Raw genomic sequence first — 11,261 nt, 5'->3', positions numbered from 1 at the left:
TGTGTTGCAGTTTCCCCCTATTTTTTGGTTGTATTTTCATTAGCTGAAAAGGGTTGTTATTTTCTTCTTATAGTTGATTTATATGGATGGTGTTTGCTGCTTTCTGTTTATTTCAGAAAGTCTTGGATCTTCATGAACCAGAAATAACAAGTTTTTCTAATGAGGGGAGATTACAGTATAGGAGGCCTAAGGTAAAATAATAGGTCAAGGTTGGAGCAAGAGGTTGGAAGTAAACAAGCAAGCAAGGAAGAGAGGAAGATTTCTTAGGAAGAAAATCTCTAGGGGAAAATGGCCATGGAAATATATGTGATGAGTGTGAGCATTTTAAAACAATGGTAGAAATATGACACATTTGATGGAAAAAATAAGTAGAGATACAATGAAATCTATGCAGGGAAAAAAATCATTAGCTCCAGGGAAAATAAAAGTTTTAAGATAAAGAAAATATAACCATGGTATAGAACTTGGCTCAGCAGTAAACAATATTTACAAAGTCATAATGATATAAGTGGTGTCTATTCAAATGGTGTCTATCTTAAATTATAAAGATTGTGATATAGCAAATAAAAGGTGGATGAGAGAAAATGGGAAAGGGCTAAATTCTCATATAACAAAAAGTCAACAGATCGGGTATCAAATTCATAAATCAATAATAACACAATGAGTATGTTATTTATAAATATGAAGATAATAGAAGAGAAAGCTAAAATTTTGAAAATGAAAGCCTCTAATAAAGGAGACTAAGGAGGCGGAATGGGCAGTGGACTCCTTTGTCTTATTAATCTTCTAGTATTACATGATTTTTAAAAAAGAATACGTGCATATATTACTTTAATAACATAAGAATGTAATTTCAAAAAAAGATCAGTTCAAGTGCCAGCCAGGAGACAGTACTCTGAGAGTTTGTAGTACTGTCCTGCTAGGTGAAGTGTGTGTTCCGAACCAAGGACAAATAGAGTTTTCTTCCTCAGCAAAATGCAAATGTCAGTGAACCAACTGGTTCACTGGTGAAAGTGGGTGTGGCACCTCTCAGATTATACCTAATGATTCTCCAACATGCATGCTTCCCTTTTACTCAAATCAGCTGATTTAGATATTCAAGTGCAATACTTTCACAGAGCCTTACAGCAATGGCTCCTATTAACTGGAAACTGATGTGGTCTCCTCATGCCACTGGAGGTTACAGTGTTGGCTGGTACCTGGTCCTGACTATCAAGGGGATAGAGGCAGGAGGGGTATGACTGGAACCCAGTAGGTCGCCTGGGACACCTCATCACCCCCACACCAGGGATACAAGTTAATGGAAAGGTACTGTACTACATATAGGCAGGCTCACCAAGTAGGATTCCTCAAGAATGAAAGTTTAGTTAACCCCACCAGGAAAGAATCCTGGGCAGCTTGAAGGTAACTGGAAACCTGGAATAGGTATTGAAGATGGGGAATCATAAATGCCAATAAAGCCTCATTACTAGTTTCAAAAATGAGGATTGTAGTCTCTACTTGTATTTCCTTTCTTGCTGCATTTATAAATGTAAAGTTTTTAGTGACTGTCTTTTTCTTTCATCTTCCTTCTCTTCATTATTGTATTTAAAGTTTATTAGTGATAGTTAATTCCAAAATTAGGCTACATATTACAACATTGAGATAGGATGATGATGAAAACTTAGAAGAAGGATGTGTTACCAACCTGGGTTCTTGGACTCTTCAATCAGTAGAAATTGATAAGAGAACAGACGAGGAATTCAGGCAAGGCTTTACTGGGACTCCTGCTGTGGCACAAGGGAGCAAAAACAAGTAAAAGATTCCCTTGCTCACTCCCTGAGGTGGGGCGACCTGGTTTCTTAAATGGGGTGAGGATTGGAGTGGGTCGGTGGGAGCCGGAGGTGTGGCTTAGGTGGCCTGGCCACCCCCTTGGTGGTGCTGTGTGCAGGAATCATGCGTGGTACCCCGCTTTTGCTCCTGGCACCTCAGAAGAGGCAGTTGGGTTTGGGCCTTTTTTGTATTTTGTTGTTCATAATTTGCCCCAACTACTCATGCACACAGTTATTTTTAGTCCCTTATAGTTTCTTTGTATTCTGTTGCCCAAGGAGATGTCTAGGTGCCAGCATTGCAGTAAAGGGTCCCAAGTCCCAGGTCCCAGCCTGTCTCAAGTGGACCATCACTTGCAGACTTGGACTTGGGGCCAGATAAAATGACTGATGAGACTTTGAACTGTTCTCCTTTGAGGAGGGCATGAGTGCATTTTTGTTGTTGTTGTAGGAGAGATGGTTGCATTGTGCGGCCTAAGAGATGGACTATAGTGGAGGTCCTTTTGGCTGCCAGCACCTGAATATCCCTCTAATTTGGAGGGAACCCCCCTATTCCGAGTCTTGGAAGGAAATTGGGCCCCTCCTCCCACACTAGAAGCCAACTGATCCAGTACAAGCCACAGTAGAAACCAGAACTCTCCTTGCTTGTTGGCAGTTAGAATACAGGAACATGACCTACAGTTAGACAAGTCAATGGTCCTGCCCAAAACTTGAATCTGGAGTGAATACCTAACATCACAGAAGAGTTGAAAAATAATTCACGGTGGCATTAAAAGTACAGGCATACACCCTAACCAGAGCAGCTCAAGCAGCTTGACTTGGGCTGAGTATCTTGCTGCCTGACCTTCCTGGATGGATTTCTACCATTTCCAGACCTGGTCCCCCAGGTTTTCTGATAATAAGGAATATAACCATACACAGCTCTAGGTTTACTCTGCTTAAGCTTAGAGGCACCTGAGGAAATAAACTCTCTGCCAGCCTCATTCTTTAAAATCCCAGGCAAGGGTTCAGACCATCTCAGGTTGGATCTCTGTGGAGAAGAGGAAGGAGACTATAGTTGGCCAGGCCTGGGCTCCACGCCTGCTCACTCTCCACCTTTCCTGCCTTGGAAGGAGAAATGAGAGAAATGAGACGCCCCTAAAGAATCATCTGGTCCAGGGGATTTCAGACAATTCCTCAAAGGAAAGATCACTTGTCAGGCAAAAGCAAAAGATGCTCACAACACAAAAGTACAGAATGTCATAGCTGAAAGGAACCTCAGGAGCCATCCATCCTAGGCCATCTTACAGATAAGGAAACCATACAGGGTAGAAAATTATAAAGGCTATGGGAAAGGTGAACACAGATGCTGCAGAGTTCAAAGGAGGGAGAGTGCACATCTGGTTGAGGAGATCAGGATGGGATCTGACCTGGGATCTGACATACAGCAGGTATACTGGGCTGCTTTTTTGCTAACTTCAGAATTACTTTTTTTTTTTTTAATCAGCTCAGCTTTATTTATTTATTTACTTACTTTTGGCTGTGTTGGGTCTTCGTTTCTGTGCGAGGGCTTTCTCTAGTTGCGGTGAGCGGGGGCCACTCTTCATCGTGGTGCGCGGGCCTCTCACTATCGCGGCCTCTCTTGTTGCGGAGCACAGGCTCCAGACGCGCAGGCTCAGTAGTTGTGGCTCACGGGACTAGTTGCTCCGCGGCGTGTGGGATCTTCCCGGACCGGGGCATGAACCCGTGTCCCCTGCATTGGCAGGCAGATTCTCAACCACTGCGCCACCAGGGAAGCCCCCAGAATTACTTTTATGTTTATAGTCTGCTTATCTCAAATTCCACCACCCATAACTTCCTTGGCTTTTTGAGAGCTTATTCATTTGGGCTTGATTTTGTTTTCAAGTTCCCTTCACTTGGATTTGGTGCCCTGGTTCTATGCTTGACCTGGTTACCCATTTGGACTTGGCCCCATTCTCTGTCCAGCTGGTTGTCTTGTCTGGGAAAGACCCAAGTCTCAACCAGTGGGATTAGGTGACACCGCCAGAGGTCTTCTGTGTACTCAGAGAAGATCAGGGGTCACAAACGTAAACATCTTTCAGTGTCAGGCAGGTAATAAATGTGTGAAGTGGGTGGCTGTTACTTAATACAGAAGTAGTGCTTGTGGGATTTAAATTCTTAATAAGAAAACAAAAGCAAATAAAATCAACATGCTTTCCAAATAAAAACATCTGTGGGCTAGTTTCTGCTCTTACTGTCAAAGTTTGTGACCCTTGGATTAGACAAAACCTCCAGCTGTCATGACAGGTTCTGGAAACCCCAACAAGTCTTTTACTTCCTAAACCAGGGGTCCCCAACCCCCAGGCCACGGACGGGTACCGCTGAGCAGGAGGTGAGCAGCGGGCGAGCGAGCGAAGCTTGATCTGTATTTACATCCGCTCCCCATCGCTCGAATTACTGCCTGAGCTGTGCCTCCTGTCATATCAGCAGCGGCATTAGATTCTCATAGGAGCGCGAACCGCACTGTGAACTGCGCATGCGAGGGATCTAGGCTGCGTGCTCCTTATGAGACTCTAATGGCTGATGATCTGAGGTGGAGCTGCGGCGGTGATGCTAGCGCTGGGGAGCAGCTGCAAATACAGATTATCATTAGCAGAGAGGTTTGACTGCACCACAGACCATAATAAATCAATTGCTTGCAGACATATCAAAACCCTATCAATGAGTCGCAAGTGAAAACAAGCTCAGGGCTCCCACTGATTCCGCATTGTGGTGAGTTGTCTAATTATTTCATTATATATTACAATGTAATAATAATAGAAATAAAGTGCACGGTAAATGTAATGCGCTTGAATCATCCCGAAACCACCACCCTCCCCCCGCCCCGGAAATACTGTCTTCCACAAAACCAGTCCCTGGTGCCAAAAAGATTGGAGACTGCTGTCCTAAGCTCTCTGACGCCCGAGAGCTCCACGGTAACTAATTTGTACTCTGGAATTCAAGTTGCCCACAGCTGGGGTTCAGACATTTACGGACATGTTTTACGAACTGGCTAGGCATTCAACGTAACCCAGATTGCTGAAAGTGTTGCTAGGTAAAAGCATCAGAAGGCAGGACCGGTCTGAGAGGGGTTACCTTGTGATCCTTTCCCCATTCCAGCCCGGTGGGACTCCACTGAGTGGTACAAGCTAAAGAGCTGTGCCAGTAGGCTCCCAGGCTTCATGCTGGCGGGAGCGGAGGGGAGGAGGAGGTGGAGGAAGGAGATGTGCATCATAGCCTCCCACGAGCTGGATCCCAATTCCCCTCAAATTCCATTACCGATTTCACATTGGACAGGCTGCTCCGAGAGCCGCTAAGCAGCTCCTGGCTCATTTATCCACACCCCTCCCATCCTTTCCGAGCCTGCCTAAGTCCCACCTGCCCCCTAAGACTGTCTCTAACCACCCGGCCTGATGACCTCGCCCTCCTCCGGTGCTTGTGCCCCGTGGCACCTGTTCAGGCCTCGGTTCACGCCTGGTTGTTTACAGGCGAATGTAAACAGACGCACAAAGACTGTGGATCCGCCTCCCTGGCAGCGTCGCTCCAGGAACACTGCCCGGCGCTCTGCGCAAAATGAATCAACGAACGCATGCCTCCGGCTGCGGCCTGCTCGCAAGGAGAGCGCCCCAAGTCACCCTCCCCTCCTCGCTGCTCGGGACTACGCGCCCCCTTGCGACCCCATTGGCTCCAAACACGCAAAGCGAGCGGCGAGCGCGGAAGGCGAGGGAGGCCTGCAGATAGAATAAAGTCAGACCTCCCATAGGCCAAGACGGTGCCAGGGGTGGGCTCTTCTTGCAGGAGTGGGTCGTACATTGGTCGATCCTCCGGACTGACGGCTGGGATTGGTCGCGCGGCTCCAAAGGCGCCCTCCGCGCGGAGGCAGGGCGGGCCCAAAGGGCGTGGTCATCACTCGGTCCCGCCCCAGGCGTTCAGGACTCCGGCGGGAGGGCGGCGGTGTCCACCTGGGAATCCCGTTTCGGGGCCGCTGCGTGCGGCTGCTTTCGCCCCCGGCCCGGTCCGGGAGTTCGAAGGGTTTGAGGCGCGGTATGTAGCTGTCGGCGTACGGGAGCGGGGTTTGGGGGTCCGCGGCGCAGGGGGCTTTGGCCCGGCCCCTACTGCCCTGCGTTCTCAGGGTCTGCGGAGGCGGGCCGGGCTGGCCTCTGGGCCTCGCGTCCCCCGCCTGGAAGGGCGCAGAGACTTCGCGGAGGCGGGGGCGCCTCGTGCCTGAGACTCCATTTTGCAGGCGAAACGGCGGGTGAGGTTAGCGGCCGGGAGTCTAGGCGCGGAGGTGGGAGGCCGGCGTTGGAGGAGCCTGAGCGCCGCGAGGCCGGGCCACGGGAGCGCGCGTGTCCGCGCATCCTCCGGTCGAAGCAGCTGCGCCGCGGGGCTGCCTCGGCTGCTGGGGACTCACTTTCCCTCGCGGCCTCGCCCTGGGCGTATCTTGTTTACACTGCGCGCTCGCCGGGCCCAGGGTCCCCGGGAGTTAGGGGCCCGCGCTGCTCCCGTACCTGGTCTACCGCAGAGACCCTCTCTCACCCGCTCAGGATCATTACCACTGTTAAGATGGAGACGAACGATGCCTTCTGGTCACCTTGAATGCAGCAAACCCGCTGCCGAGGGGAAAAAGCAATTTGTCTCACTTTTTTTGCCTGGAGGGGCCACCCTTTCCAACTGTCATCGCTAGAACGGTTCTCAGCCCAGGGGCACAAGTCCAAAACCTGTTTCAAGGCCTTTTATAATTATTAGGTTGGGTTCGGTGTATTGTTTGTAATAAAAATGAGCGGAAACCTGCTAGTGCCAGAGCAAATTTGGACATCACTGGGAATTCATTGGAGTGGGTGGGGGAAGGCAGGCACAAAGATAGATGGCATTCATAAATACCCTTACGTTCCTGGACCTAGGGTGTAAAGGGTGTTGTTAAAATGCATGACAAAATGTGTTGGGTCAAGGAGTCAACGATACAGGGCTTGGTTAAAAGAGGTAGAGGTCACCCCTTCTCATCCTTGTTCCCTCCACTACCTGGGTCGATCAGTTCTGGGCCACCCGGTACAGAAAAGAGCAAATAATTCAGGTTTTATGTCTTCTGGAAAGCTTTTGCCCTACCCCACAACTAATTATCGCTCCCTCCTTTGCACAGCCGCCTTCCATAGCCTCTGATTTTATACATCACACTGTATTGTGGTTTCCCCAGCCCGTAGCATAGTGCTTGGAGCATAGAAGGCACTCAGTGATTGAAGGAAGCCAAAAGAAAACAAAAAATCAGCAGTGTAACCAAAAGCTGACGAAATAAAAACTTTAATTCCTTTAACTCGGCCCGATTATTCTTACAGGCGAGGGAGACAGTTGAGCTCTGGCTCTGAAGTCAAATCAGACTTTAGCTCCGCCATGTTCCTAACCCTGGACAAGTTATTTAACTTCCGTATGCCTCAGTCTCTATAAAGTGGGAGTGACAATAGGTCCTACTCCATTATTTCTGAGGTTTAAGTAAAACATTGACATAAAGTGCTTAGCATAGTTCCTGGCACAAAGAAAATGTTCAGTAGCTGTTAGCAGTTGTTAGGATAAAAATAAACGTACTTGAACAGATTCACTAGTGCTCAGTATCTGTATAGTATTTGACCCTTCAGGTTCTGTCTCCTTTTGGTCCTTATCTGTTCCTTGATTTTAAAAAATCCCTTAAGCCATTCCAGACTTTTCCCCCCACTGTAAAAGTATTCCATGGAAGATTACTTGTTTATGCCTTTGGAGTACCTCTACCCAATGGAGATTGATGGAGTGCCGAATAACAGTTTGGCCAAGTAGTACAGTAGTATTTGATGCACTCTTCATGTGGTCTGTTACTCAGAATGGTCATGTGAAAGCAGAGGAGATGGGGGCTGATATGGCTGACAAAAATGTTGGTTCAGTTGGAGGCGGACTTGAAGTGGCTTCTCTCCTTTTAACTTAAATCTGTTCTCTCTTAAAAACTGTCTCCTGTCTCTAAAGTTGTTCACAAAAATTGTGAAAAGTGGAAGAAGTCTTCTGGTAGCTCTGAATCTATTTGCCAGACCTTGAGGTGGCATATACATCCCCTAGGAGGATGTTGCCTCACTTCCAGGTTTTCCTGTACCACTTTCTGGTCACAGGAAACAGGCTAAGTTGTCCATTTCCTTCCAGCTGTAGGTCCCCTTGGCATGTCAGTTTCTCTGAAATTATTTGGAGTCCCCAAAACAGAGACCGTACCTCTTCTCACTTATAACTGTCTCGAGAATTCTGGTCTCTGATTCTGCTTTTAGTGTAGTCACATGAATCTTGAATCCTTTCTAGGGAATACTGTTCTTTCTGAAGATGCCCTTCCAGTTGTGACATTCTATAATTAACCATTAAAAACCTGCCACAAGGTGTGAGCTTTTTCTAGTGTCCTGTTGGAAAGACCTTGAGGACAAGGACCATAAATTTCCTTCTTTTGTGTGCCTTGCGTAAGTAGGCGCTTGATGAATGGTTCAGGGCGCTGAAACAGGCCGACTAACCTGGTGGTCCTGAAACATTACTGTGCTTACCAACCACCTCGAGAGCTTGCTAAAATGCAGATTCTGATCCCAAAGCTCTGGGGTAGTGCCTGAGAATCTGCATTCCCAACAGGCTCTGAGGTGCTGCATATGCTGCTTTTCCATGGACTTTGACTAGAAAGGTACTAACATAAGTATCTACATTTGCTTTTTAGATGTACTGGTAAACAGGCTTTGTTTCCTTCTGGTATTGAGATGAAGTCTTGGATTTAGGAGTTGTTTTTTTTTTTTTCCTTCTGTTTTTAACAACAGTTCCTCTATTTTGTTCCAAAAATGATTTGAGGAATCTTTCCAAAATAGTTTCAGTGTAACAAGATTTTTAATAAAAAGTGATTGAGGCAGATAGGGTAAAAGAAAATTAAGAGAAGTCAAAGATAAGTACAAAAGGTGAGTTCCTCTCTGTGCTATACATTTTACTTGGGTGGGACTACTGATTTGGTTCTGAGCTTCCAAGCAGCAAGAGCAAAGAGGAGAATATTTTTTGGAACCAGTTTTGCCAGTACCTATATAAAGTAAAAACAAACTGGCTACTCAGTGAAACAGCTGTTTCTATTACTGAGACCTGAGAATTCTTCTCCAAAGAGAAGTGTTCTGAATAGTATCTCCAGAAAATCAGTAAGATTCTTATCAATCTTCATACGATGTAGCCCAACAGACTCACAGAAAACTGCCAGTACAGTAAAACCAGTGGCCTGTGGAACTGCAGCCATGTGGTCCAGGGCCAGCTTCTTCAGACAGTAGGAATGATTTTTGTTACAGGGCAGCTGTTTTTCGGTCTTGCTCTTTGGTGGGAATAGAGTGTCCAGTTGACTGACACGTTCAGTCCCCGTCATCCTCATACTTCGAGCTTTGTTGGATGGCAACGATCTAGTGACTGCTGAGGAGGCCAGAGAGCTTGGGGTTGAGGGGAGGGGTGGCTGGAAGCTCAGTTAAGATCCTCGTAGATGTGACAGTTGCACCTCTTTATAGGTCATCTAAAGACCTCTCATGACAAGTTAGAAGACTGGCCTTTCTGTGAGGTTCTCTGCGGCCCCAGTCAGTCAGCCAGCTATTGAGTGAGAGTGTGAAAGTAGGGGAGAGCAGCCTGGTGGAAGCCTTCCCACCACTTTATTAGAGGGACCCAGTGTGCCTCCTAGGGCCCTGGAGGACTCTCTGTCTCCAAGCAAAAGGTAAGGAAGCTGCCCCAGTTGCGGGGGAGGAAAAGGGCTGCTGGGGCCAAGGATCCTGAAGACGGCGTCGACCTATTGCCAAGCTGTGGGAGACACGTCTACCCCTTCATAGCTTTGAGCCTGTTCTCCCTTTTCATTTTGCTTGCTTTCACCTGCAAAGGAGGGGGACAGAACACTTGGGGTGACCTGCCCCACAGGGAAAGACAGGGCCAGTGTGGAGGACTGAGGGGCTGCAGGGCTTGTACATCCAAGGAAGGAGCAGGTGGAACGGCGGTTGCTCTCCGCCGTTGGCCTCCCAGTCTCAAACCTCCCGCCACAGCGTTCCCGGCACCACCCCCCTTTGAGGCGGGCCTGGCCCTCTTGTGACTGCCCCTTTTGTTGGCCTCCTCCGCGTAAGTCTTTACCTGCTTTCATGCTGCCTCCCATGCCTGGACTGGCTTCTGCCTTTGAGCTCCTTTCTGCTGTCCATCTAGTTCCCCCAGAAGCCTTCCAGCAACCTGACAGTGCTGGGTCCTCCCCACTGGCCCCCTTTCCTTGTGGGTAGCTTTATGTTCCTAGAGAAAGAGTGGCATTGAGAGCCTCTTTGCCTGCTTCTCTGGCCAGATTCTGCCACTGTGTGTGCACGCCGTGACCACTTACACCTGTGGCCTCCTGCAAAAACAGCACGGAGCTTCAAGACTTTGGACCCTGAACAGGTAGGGCTGGCTCTGTCAGGCAGCACCTGGCCTTCGTGGCCTGTACAGGTGCCGTCTGTGCACTTGGCTACAGAGACAGGCCCTGATCAGAACCCAGCTTCCTGGGCAGAGTTGGTAGTAATCAGATTGTTTGGAAGGGGAGCTTGTGATTTATAGAATCGTGGGGAAAGTCTTTCTGATCAGAGGAGGATGGCTCCCTAAGTCGATCATTTGTACGTTTGACTGGTTTAGTTAAGGGAGGGGCATCACCCCCCCCCCCCCTTCCACACGCACACCTCCCTGTCCTCTGTTCTCCATCCTGGACAGGAGCAAGTGGGAGGAAGTCCTGGTAGCTGTGACAGGCCTGCACGAGGGTGGTGTAGCAGATAGCAGGAAGCGTCAGGAGTCCAGGCTTACCCAGTTAGTGTGACCCCATACTTCTGTAGGGCAAGAGTAAGCCAAGCCTGCATAACTCCTCATTGTATCTGGTAGGTCATACGGTCTCTGCAGGTCGTAGAAACTAATGGAGAATTTTAATACCAAACTCCAGGTGGTCCCTAGAACATCCTGAAGCTTATGTGTCTTGTCGCTTGGTCTGGCCAAGCACAGGGGTGAACTGGTGTGTGCAGACCTTTTTCAGATGGGAGGCTTGAATTCATTGTTCATCGTCTATGCTCAGAGCTCTCCAGTCACTCTGTCCAATCTCCTGTTGCTTCCCGGTTAGGAAGGAGGCTGACTGAGGCCTCTGCCCACCAAGAAGCTGCTAGCCTCCAGAAACACTGTAAACTGTGTGATCAGAGAGCAGGGAGGACCCACGTAGAGTAGTAGGTTGTTTGAAGCTGCTGACAGCATAGCAAGTTGTTTTCATCTGAGCAGTCCATTGGGTGTTTAGGAAAGCAGTAAGCTGTCTCACTGGAAGGGTTCAAGCAGAATCCCCATCTCCATCCTCACCCTCAGAGGGTTAGAAGGAATGATGATGGGTAAAATCTAGAATCTATGGAAATGAGGACTGGACTTTCATGCAGTATTACAGATGCCCACCTG

At 48.3% G+C, this 11,261-nt stretch overlaps 1 protein-coding gene across 12 annotated transcripts in view; it reads left to right on the top strand.

Moving 5' to 3' along the window:
• Positions 1-5,748: 5,748 nt before the first annotated feature.
• Positions 5,749-11,261, top strand: part of CEP68 (centrosomal protein 68) — a 37,284-nt gene continuing 31,771 nt past the window's right edge. For all 12 annotated transcript variants that reach the window (XR_003004177.1, XR_003004178.1, XR_003004176.1 and 9 more), the window contains exon 1: positions 5,749-5,870. The gene's annotated coding sequence lies outside the window, so the exon portion shown is untranslated. The remainder of the gene's footprint in view (positions 5,871-11,261) is intronic.

The sequence above is a fragment of the Neophocaena asiaeorientalis genome, unplaced genomic scaffold (assembly GCF_003031525.2).
Source record: "Neophocaena asiaeorientalis asiaeorientalis breed wild unplaced genomic scaffold, Neophocaena_asiaeorientalis_V1.1 scaffold100, whole genome shotgun sequence".
NCBI lineage: Eukaryota > Metazoa > Chordata > Mammalia > Artiodactyla > Phocoenidae > Neophocaena > Neophocaena asiaeorientalis.
The sequence above is the reverse complement of the archived record's forward strand: the minus strand, read 5'-3'. Positions and strand labels throughout refer to the sequence as shown.